General features: G+C 36.5%; 1 pseudogene; it reads left to right on the top strand.

Annotated features, from left to right (window-relative positions):
- The first annotated feature begins 3942 nt into the window (after positions 1 to 3942).
- On the top strand, positions 3943 to 4476 carry LOC100024010 (acireductone dioxygenase-like; annotated as a pseudogene).
- Positions 4477 to 10823: the final 6347 nt, after the last annotated feature.

Below are 10823 nucleotides of genomic sequence, written 5' to 3'. Positions count from 1 at the left end.
TATCTTAGTTTTTAAGTTCTTTTCCCAATTGTCTTCAGCCTCTCTTAATTGTGTTTTGAATTGCATTTTGAGTTCTTCCAAAGCCTATATCTTCCAATTCACTGCGATTTCTGATTTTTCCTTTGTTGATCTCTCCCCCTCTGTTTTGTTCACTCTTTGCTCTTTACCTGTACAGAAACTGTCTATTGTAATTTCTTTCTTCTTTTTCTGTTGTTTGCTTGTATTTACCCCTTCTTTGCTCCCCATATTTGTCTGTGCCCTTAGTCCACTCATTTTTTTTTGTTTTGGGGCTTTCTGTCAGTCTCCCCTCTTGGAGCTTTGTCAGGTCTCTCAGTACAGTCTCTGGAGGAGGAATGTTGGCTTCCCTGCCCTCTGGAGTCATTTGATCGGATTAAGTTAAGCTAGGTTGGGCTGTATGTGCTCTGAGGCTGAAAACTCCTGGAAGGATGGAGCCAAATGGAAGGTCTCAGCCACTGTGGCTGCCAGGTCTTTGATCTCTCTCTGGCTACTTCCCTGCTGCCTGTGTTGAACATTCTGAGCCTGGCATAGCCCTGCTCACAAGGAACACCCTCCAGACCAGGACCTGCCCAGAGGTTCCTGCTGCTGCTGGGGGCTCAGTGCTCTGGGTTCGGTGGAGGGGCCCTGGGACCTTCCTTCTCCCTTCCCCTTATTCCCAAATGTTTTCAGATTATGGCTTTTGGGGGGGGTATACTTTTTGAATTGCGTCCAGAAGGAGGGTTCCCTGGCTCTGTCCTGTTGTTAAGTTTGAATTTAAGTCCCCTAGGAGCATTCAGTTGTGATCGGTAAGGAAGGGTTTTCAGAGGTCTGAACTTTTCCTGCTTCTAAGCTGCTATCTTGCCTCCACCCCCTATTCCTTCTTTCAAAAGACATGGATTCAAGGGATATGGACCATCAAGTATTAACTCAGACTTGCATTTCCCTTTCTTGATTCTTCAAATTCCTCTCAGTGTTTTTGGTTTATTCAGGAAGGACTAGCACTACTGGCATGAGGACTTTTCAAGTCCTTCTCGAGGCTGCTCATCCCCCCTCAATGTCTATCTGGCACTCACCTCTCATCTGTGGCTCCAAGAAGCTAAAGAATGTGCAGTGGGCATAAATAACCCAGTAAAACTCTCTTCACAAATGGTCTAATAGAATAAGGATAACCAAAAAAGATTTCAAATCCATTGGTTTGGTAAAAGGATATTTAATCCAAGCATGTGGCGACTGACCCCAACAGAAGGGGAGGAAGAGAACATTTTGTTCTCATGTTCACAAAGGTTGCTAAAACAGGTGTTGTGGATTGCTTAGAGCTTGGTCAGACATTAAGGATATGAAGGTAATCCACTGCAATTTGGGTCATCACAAGTCATATTGACTCATATCTTTTCATTGGCTTTTTCAATGACTCTGCAAAGGAGACTGAGGCCAATTACCAATTCATATGCAAGTCAAGACATAATAGTGTGATGTTATTCACCCTCTTGGAAAAATGAAGGACAAGACAAAACAACATCTTGAGTCTCTTGAGTCTTTTTTTATACCCTAAATGATTCTTCTACAAAACTCATTTATGTAAACTTCAATAGGGCAATTAGATGGCACAATGGATAAAATGACAGGCCTGGAGTCAGGAGGACCTGAATTCCAATTTATCCTCCAATAACCAGCCCTGTGACTCCCAGAAAGTAGCTTAACCCTGTTTGCCTCAGTTTTCTCATCTGTAAAGTGTGCTGGAGAAGAAAATGACAAACCACTCCAGTATATTTGCCAAGACAGTTGCAAATGGAGTCACCTAGAGTCAGATATGTCTCATAAACTGAGCAACAACAAATAACTTTTAATCATAATAGAATTAATTGCATTATGTAGACTTTTCTTTGATTGAAGGAGATTAATTATATAAAGTACTCTGTAAATCTTAAATAATTGTAGTTAATAAACACAACACTTTTAAAGCACTGTTATCATTATTAATGACTATTATATAAATAATCTTTCATTGAATGAGTTTCTATCAATGAATGGTTGATTTTTAGAAGCACACAATAAGTGATAGTTTTTGTTAAAGTAGGACATCTAAAATCTATGCTTTTAAGTAAAAAACTTTACTTCTGTCCAAAAGGATGTATATAGTTAATCATTATTAGTTTTATAATTCTCAGTGTCACCTGTAAAAATCAATATCCTTCCTCTAGTACACAGATCTTACTTGCTAGAATGTAAGACACTCTTCTCCAGCCACACTCTTGAGAATGACTTTAAGGATTCATTATACAGGCAAAAAAACCCAAAACAATCTTCAAGTGAACCGATTGAATTTGAATTTAAGGAACATTTTATTAGTAATAATGTTTTGAATACTCCTCCAAAACATGTTTAGAAATACTAATCATTCATAAAATAACATATACAAAAATTTATTGATTTCAAGTTGCAGTATGAATAAGTATCATAGAAAATATACAGAGAAAGAATATAAGTATTTTTAGCCTATCTTTTAGATTCCTCCATTAAAGCCAGTGGAAGTCAAAAGGTATTTGTAAGATGACCTAAGTATAATTCACCTGCTTTAAGGCCAGTTCCTCTAGAGTGTCCTAAACCCTGTGTTTTGGGAGACTTATGGGAAAGACATCAGAAAAAAACCTTTCTGCACTGCTGGAGGTTGAGCCTGCTGGATACAGAGGCAAAGCTTATCTGTGTTGCCAATAGGTGGATACCAAGAGAAATAGTTAGGACCTTGATCTATAGTCCCTAAGGACTGCTGAGACAGACATTTACCTTATTGGTAACCAGCTACATCCACTTCTCTGTCCACTCCAGAGGAAATCATTTTCTGTGTGTCAGAAAATCCTTCCATCTCCTTGTAAAGCCATCAGTTCTCTTTCTATGAATCAAGATTGACAACATATGGTAATTAGTTTGTTTGTCTATAAAAATCTCCATTTTATTTATGTATGAAAAATTTATTTCTTAGTGATTCTGACAAGGCATGATCAATATGTATACTTTGCTATGGAAAAATGAAGCAAAACAATAAAGTTTTAAATGGGTTTAGGGACAGAGATGAACGGAATATTAATGTTTGTAGAGATACTTGGGACTCATAAATAAACCTCAAGAAAGGCCATAGACATCTTTAGGGAAAGGCCATGATGATAGAAAAGAAAGACCGCCAATTTTTTAGTATATTTTGAGGATGTCAACATAATGATGCTCCTTTCCAAGTCTCACTCCAAAGAAATGGGAAAGAGTAAAAATGCCAGGAAACCATAGTTGGAGGTCTCCGAATGATCTTGTGTGTTCAATTTACTTTGGCCTGTATGTTTTGGATATAATGTGTATATACATGTGACCACCTCTGATTTTTTTTTCTCATCTGTTAAATGCTAGAAGAGGAATATCTAACCTCTGAGTTATTTTTCACCTATAAATCTACTCACTCTCTGTAGCTGCATTTGTTAAATACTGTCTCAAAAACATCAGTTTTTCTAAATCATAATTAAAATGAGACAGAAAAAGTAGTCTTCTTAAAGATGTTGTGGTCTGTTACAATGAATCACGCAGAGCCTGAGGGTTCCAAAAAGCAATTTCTTTAATAAAAGCATTCAGCAAGTCTCAGGTAAAAGATAATCCACCAGGTGGTAAAAACTAGTGCAGTAAAGTAAAAGGAAGTAAAAACCAAACAGAAAGAAGATTAAAAATAGTTAGGAAAGAAATCCCCTGGGGATTGAGGAGTTCTTCCACCTGAAAACTTAAAACATTTTTATATCTTTCTTGCCCAAAACTACTATAGCTGGGTCCCAGGGGACAAATTAACTCAAACTTCCACATGTATTCTTTACAATTTGTCATAAAGTTCAAAACAATCTTGCTTCAAGTATAACCTATACTTCTTCCTAGAGTTTCTCGAGGAGTCAGGCGGCATCCCACAGAACCGAGATGGTGGAGGTCTGGTACATGGATGACTCTGAGTAGCATCAGAGGAGACCCCACAGATTAGAGCTGGAGCGTCCAGTCAGCATGGCCCATCTGCAGCAGTTCGGCATCTTTTACTGGAAACTGGATTCTGACAAGTATGAGGATGACCCAGAGCTAGAGAAGATCTGAAAAGAAAGAAAATACTGCTGGATGGATCATAACCATTTGTAAAGACAAATTGCCAAATTATGAGGAAAAGATCAAGATGTTTTATGAAGAACATTTACACCTTGATGATGAGCTTCGATATATCCTGAATGGAAGTGGTTACTTTGATGTAAGAGATAAAGAAGACAAGCGGATCTGAATCTTCATGGAGAAAGGGGACATGATAACCCTTCCAGCTGGGATTTATCATCACTTCACCCTGGATGAAACAAATTACTTTAAGGCAATGAGACTGTTGGAGAACCAGACTGGACAGCATAAAATCACCTAGCTGATCATTTTGAAATTCGAGGACAATATTTGCAGTTTCTGGCCCAAAAAGGGTAGTATTGCACCCTGGAGCCTGACACACTACTTGGAAATGGACTAAGCATGATAATTAAGCAAAATATTAAGTTTTCCTTTTTCTTCCAAGCTATGGACTTGAGTTTGAGTTATTTTCAAGATTGTCTGATTCAAGAAAAGAAAAGTCATTAATTCAACATGGAATGAACTGAAATTGAGGATAAATCCTTATTTTAAAAAATTGTTTCTTTAAATAATATAAAGCAAGAATATTGGTTTGGGTTACATGGTGTAAAAAAGAGGATTCTTTCTTCTTGTAATAATGGATGGTTTGCCTCACTGGATGAGGTGTTACACCAGTAAGGAGTTGGGGAGGACCCAATGATTAGGAAAAGGATTAGGTAAAAATGGATTGAGAGAGGAAAATGGCAACACCTTTCTCTCCCCCTCCCTAGAGTGAATAGGAGCAGGAGTTTAAGGTAAACTCTAAGACAGAGGGAAAGATAATTCTCTCTCATCTTCTCAAGTGATATTCAAGCAGACTATTTCTTGAGTCCCTTTTGGAGTAATGGCTGAGGTGATGAGATGTCAGTCTTCCCTGTCAGTGGCTCTAGGGGAAGATTTCTATATTACCTTCTCCAAAGGAGATATGTGGCAGGCCTTGTCTGGCCTCACCACAAAAGGACTAGTCTCAAACACTCTTCTTTTTATTGAATTAGACCAACCAAAAATCTGACTGTTAACTAATGGATTTATTTAAAAGATAAGGTAAATGGGTTGAGGGGAAGTGGGTAGAAGTAGCCCTGACAGGTTATCTATGCAGTTGTAGGTCCAAGGGCCTGATGTCTGTGCCCACAAATGTCTCTTCCCCTTTTCCAGCTAAATTCCTTTTTTATAATCCAAATGCTAGTATATCCTAAAGGACTAACTTAGAAATAGTTCAGGGAGTCAAGGAGGACTTTCAGGAGGGCTGGACTCTGATCAGAGAGTCCTAGCCAGCACACCTTCAGGGGTCTGTGTTGTTTGTAGCAGATGGAGGAAACAGTAGTAGGATTTCTGGAGAGAAAGCAGCTACTGATTAAAGCAGGAAATCAGGGTCTTCAGTGGTGGCTTCAGAAGTCCTTCAGCCAACTCAGAAACCGGACCTTCCAGCTCTCAGTCCTGAGATCGAAGACTCCAAGAGGGTGTTCAGAATCCCCTTCAGCTCATCGTTCACAGCCCTTGCTCTTCCAACTGCCATTTCAGTCCTGTCAATCAACCGTGGAATTCCAAAAACCCTCCTTGCCATCCTAACAATGGATTCAGATTTTTTTTTTAATGTTCCTAAAAATAGTAAGAGTAAAATCCTTTTTGGAAGTATCTCTTAAGTAGGATATTGAACCTATCCCTAGCCTTGTGAAGGGTAGGTATCTGATATCATATGAGCATTAGAAATTGTTTCTAATTAATTGCTTAGTTAATCAAAAATCTCATTTCTAATTCTGAACCTTTAAGAAGTTCTACATAAATTCATTGTATCCCAAGTTATTAGTGTTCTGATAATAAGAGATTTAGCAGGCACATCTACCAATTACCTACATCTTGGAGAACCAGATCTTTGTAACATTGTAAGAAAATCTGCCTAGATTTTCCATTGTAATCCGTCTTAAAATCTTAAAATTTTCCATAAGACTTATACCAACCAGATTATGTTCCTATCTTAGAGGTGAAAAAAAGTGAAAGATCAAGTTAAATGAAATTTTCCTAAATTCTTAGTTCTTTAATAGGTAAAATGGGCTGCCAGCTGATCAAATGATTCTCTTACATCCCTAGTAACCTCATTTACCAAAGTCATTGTTCCATGTAAGTAATCAAATAGAAAATGCTCAACTATTGACTTTTTAAAGTTTGTCTTTAAAAATGTCCTTTGCAAAGCAAAACTTTGTAATTATTGTAGAAACTGAATATTAAAAAGAAACGGAGTTCAAATAAAAAAAAGTATAACCTATATCAAATTGCTTACTGTCTCAGGGACAGAAGAGGAAGAGAATCTGTAACTCAGAAGATAAGAAAATTTTGTTTAAATTGTTTCTACATATAGTAGGAAAAATAAAATATTATTGAAAAAATAAAAATCTTTTCTTGGTATCTTGAGAATGTGTAAGTTAGCCTCCAAGCCTCCACAAATACACCAGTGCCTTGGTCCACAACACCTAGATCCAATTACTACCGCTGACAGTTATTATTAGGATATCAATATGACAATAAAGTCACATTTCCTCTGTGAGTCTATAAAATGGAGATGATTGTACATAAATACTTCACAGGATTGTTATGAAAAAAATACTTTGAGAGTCTTAAAATGTTATAGAAGATATTCAGAAAGTGTTAGTACAGTTTTAAGTTTTAATAGCTTAAACTAAACTATTAAAGTAGAACTTTAATACTTTAAAACTTTACTGAGACTTTGGAACATCCTCTATAAATGTGTTTTAATGTTAATTGAAAACTATCACATGATCCTGACTGTCCAAAAACATCTTCACTAATCATGTTGCCTCAAGATATGAAATCTCTACTTTTAGAGTTATTATTTTGTATAAAGCTGGTCTCCAAAAGGTTCTTATTTAAAGGACTTTATGTTATCTGGAAGAGAGCAGTTTACTAACACAGCATTCATTGGCTTATTTATATTAATTAATTTTCCAACTTAACTCAGATCATGGCCTAATGAAATGGAAATGTAGGATACTTAAGTTTGGACATTAAACTTTTTTAGAAACAGGGACCCAGTCAAAGTTATGGAAGGCTGGTCTATGTCTCTCACAATATGGATGCCCTTAATCCCCAGAGAAGAGTGAAAGCACTGAATGTCTTCAGGAGGAGAAGTTATAAAGTACTAAATACAAGTTTTTCTTCATTCTGCTTTTTTTCCCCAGGTCAGTTAATCTAGCCCACAGACTCCTGACTTCATTTTATTTTTTTTCCTTATAAATTTAAAATGGAAATTTTCATTTCCAAATGTAGTGAGCCATCCCCATATATGTAGTATATGGATGTCATTGTGATATTCAACAGGAGACAGAATAGCCATCTTTATTTTCTTCTTCCTCCATCCTTCTCCAAGGGGACTTTGATTCCTCCCCAGAGAAGAGGCAGAAAGGCAAGGCCAGAAGTTTTGGGACCTCTGCTATTATCAGAAAGAAGTGATAACAGGCCAGAATGATATCTATGAGCTCACTCAAATCATGCTAACCTGGTAACTGAACTGGTTAGTCTATTTCAATCTCTCCTCTGGTCATTGTTCATTATTGGGGGGAAGCAGGATCCCAAGCTTTATATCCACTTTATTCACCACTAAATACCAATTCCATAATGAAAACACATAGAATTTAACCAAGAAATCCATCTATACATATTAGTACCATAAAATAAGTCAGAGAAAGTATATTTAGGATAATATATGCCGGACGATCTAGAGTCATGAAGCTATGCAAGGTAACACAAATCGGAAAAAAAAGAATCCTATATTTTGCTCAAGAGGAAGTTTCCCACAATCTGTAGAGTAGCAAGCTGAGGAGAGGCCCATGATAGAAGCTGAGAACTCCTTTCATGACTTGCCAGAGTCTTTTCTTTCTGCAGCTTGAAGTGGGGTTGGTCTCTTCCATCTCTAAAAGTCAGAAGTACCCAAAGCAGTTGTGGGGCCTAAAACGACTTGAAACATGAAAGGAACTGAACTGTGTCACCCTCACCAAATCCATCTTCATGCTTCATGCAAGTGCACAGTGCTGATCTCCATCAGTGAGGAGAGACTTATATTAGTGGTCTTTTGGGCTGGAGTTACATAAATAAAAGTTATTAAAGCTATTTCTTCAGAATTGCACCAATCTGCAATTTTCAGGATTTGGGACATCACCAATGAGTTCATGATCTCTCCAAAAACTTAGTAGATGACTGTTGAGAATTTCTAGGGCAGAAAATTTCATCAATCTCAGGTATATCTCTTGTTTTAACTACCCTCTTATTCTTGTACCACAGGCAAACTTGATAATTATGCCACTTATGGCTTTATAACAGTTACTGATAAAATTTTTAAATGGCATAAAGCCAACAAGTGATCTCTGGGGCATCCCCATGGGGCATCTCCTACCAAATGGACACTAAACCTTTAATGACTACTTTTTTTAATCTAGCAATTCAACTAATTATTAATCTATCTAATCACATTTTCTTATCTCTTTCTCCATAATTTCCACAATAATAAGATAAAAGTCTTTTTGATCACTTTGATAAAATATAGATTAATTATATCTATAACATTCCTTTGATGTACCAGTTTCATGACCATGCACATATATATTATTTATTATTTGGGGAGGTTTAGTGGACTGTGAGATCAAAAAGATTCAAATATGTTATAGGAATCACAAGAAACTAATGTGATCCTAGTTTAAAGAAATAGAAACCAAGTGCACAAAACAAGAGGAGATCACTGCTCCATTGTAATTTGTCCTTATCAAATTATTTCTAGATGCTGATGTTCTTTGGGGGGCACCATGTTTCATAAAGGATATTAACAAGCTGGATTGCATCTGGAGAAGAGTGACCAAGAAAGTGAGGGACTTGACATCAAACTATATGGGAATCAAATGAAGGAATTGGGAACATTAATGGATTATAATGTAGCTTCCTTCAATTATTTGAAGGGGTGTCATGTAGGAGAAGAATTCAATTAGTTTTGCTTAACTCTAGGAGACAATGTGATTTGGTAGAAATTGTACTGAATTTGGAGTCAGAGAATGAAAGGTTAATTATTGGGTCTTCTTTTGTGACCTGAGGCAAGTTACTTACCCTTTTTGGGCCTCAGTTTCTCCAACTGTAAAGAAGAGTTAGATTAGCTAATTTCCAAGTTCTCTTTTGTCTCCAACTCTGATCATATGATTGTTTGACTAGAACTGACAAAGGGTTACAGTAAGTTAGAAAAACTAATAGGGTTAGACAATGCTTCAGGGAATAGTGAGGAACTTGTTGACCTTGTTTCTGGGGATGCAGTAGAGGGAATCCTTCCTTAGATGTGCTTTAGATGGTACAACCTTGGAGGCAATTTCTAACTAATGAGAAATTATTTAAATGTTTTTGGCTTTAACTCATAAAATCAGAGGATCACAGATTTGAAAATCATCTTGTTCAGATACTTCATTTTATGAATAAATAACTGAAACTCAAAAAAATATAGAGAATTTTTTAGAGACCTCAGGGTTACATAATACCAATAAGGAGTCAATTAAGAATGAAGCAAGTAGTTATTTTTTCTAGGCTTTCAGGACAGACTGCAAAATGGACAGCAGTTTCCCCAAAGAATGATATAAGCTAGTTCTTATATACAGATTTTTAGGGCAGAATTCATAGGCTAAATATAATTCAAAGTAACAGTGTGTGAAACAAAGAAAAGATAACTTCATAAAACTCAGGTGATTATACAAAAAATACTTTGAGAAAATACAGATAGATGGATGAATAGATATTGACAGACAGACAGACAGACAGATAGATAGATAGATAGATAGATAGATAGGTAGATAGATAGATAGATAGATAGATAGATAGATAGATAGATAGATAGATAGATAGATAGATAGATAATTTTAGCTTCAGGAGATAGATAAGAAGTTATTATCTGAATATAGCTGGTTTTACTTAAATCAAATTAATCTGCCAGACAGACCAGATAAGGAAGAAAACTTTCCCTTTCCCAGGAGTTTCTCCATCTTTGGCAAAGTTGCCACTGTGTCCTTCAGCTCATAACAAAATAGCAGAAGCCAAAATGCCTTGAAACAGTTGTTCCTTTAGAAAGGGGAAGAAAGGGATCTTTGAGTTGCACAAACATGAGAGGGAAATTTATGGTGCAATGCCAGGGGGGTTAGTACATGATATTAAGACAAAGGTAGGAAGGGGAACTCCCTGAAAATTTACTACCTCATGATACTTGCTGAAATCATTTTCTGGGATTCATTTGAGAGCACAGAGGCTCTTTATTAACTTCTCTCACAATTATTAGTGACTGAGCCAGGATTCTAAGCAATGACCTTTAATTCTGAATCTTGTTCTCTTTCTATAGTATCTAGCCAACTCTTACTGTTAAGAAGTAACTTCTATACATAGTTCGTACAGGACCCCATTGGAATTTCACCATATAAGTCCATTTTTGCTCCTTAAGACTAACACTAAAATTTTTTGAACACAGCTATTTCATCTGCCTTGAGAGTTCTCCTTTTCAGGTTAAAAACCCCAATTCTTTTAATTGACTTTTCCATGATATTGTTAGGAGTCTTTTTACTATATATTGCTTGTCAGGGCCACATTTAAAATATATCAATGAGAAATAAGAGAATGCTTGACCAAAACAAAGT

This window comes from Monodelphis domestica, chromosome 7 (genome assembly GCF_027887165.1).
Source record: "Monodelphis domestica isolate mMonDom1 chromosome 7, mMonDom1.pri, whole genome shotgun sequence".
In the NCBI taxonomy this organism is placed as follows: domain Eukaryota; kingdom Metazoa; phylum Chordata; class Mammalia; order Didelphimorphia; family Didelphidae; genus Monodelphis; species Monodelphis domestica.
The sequence above is the reverse complement of the archived record's forward strand: the minus strand, read 5'-3'. Positions and strand labels throughout refer to the sequence as shown.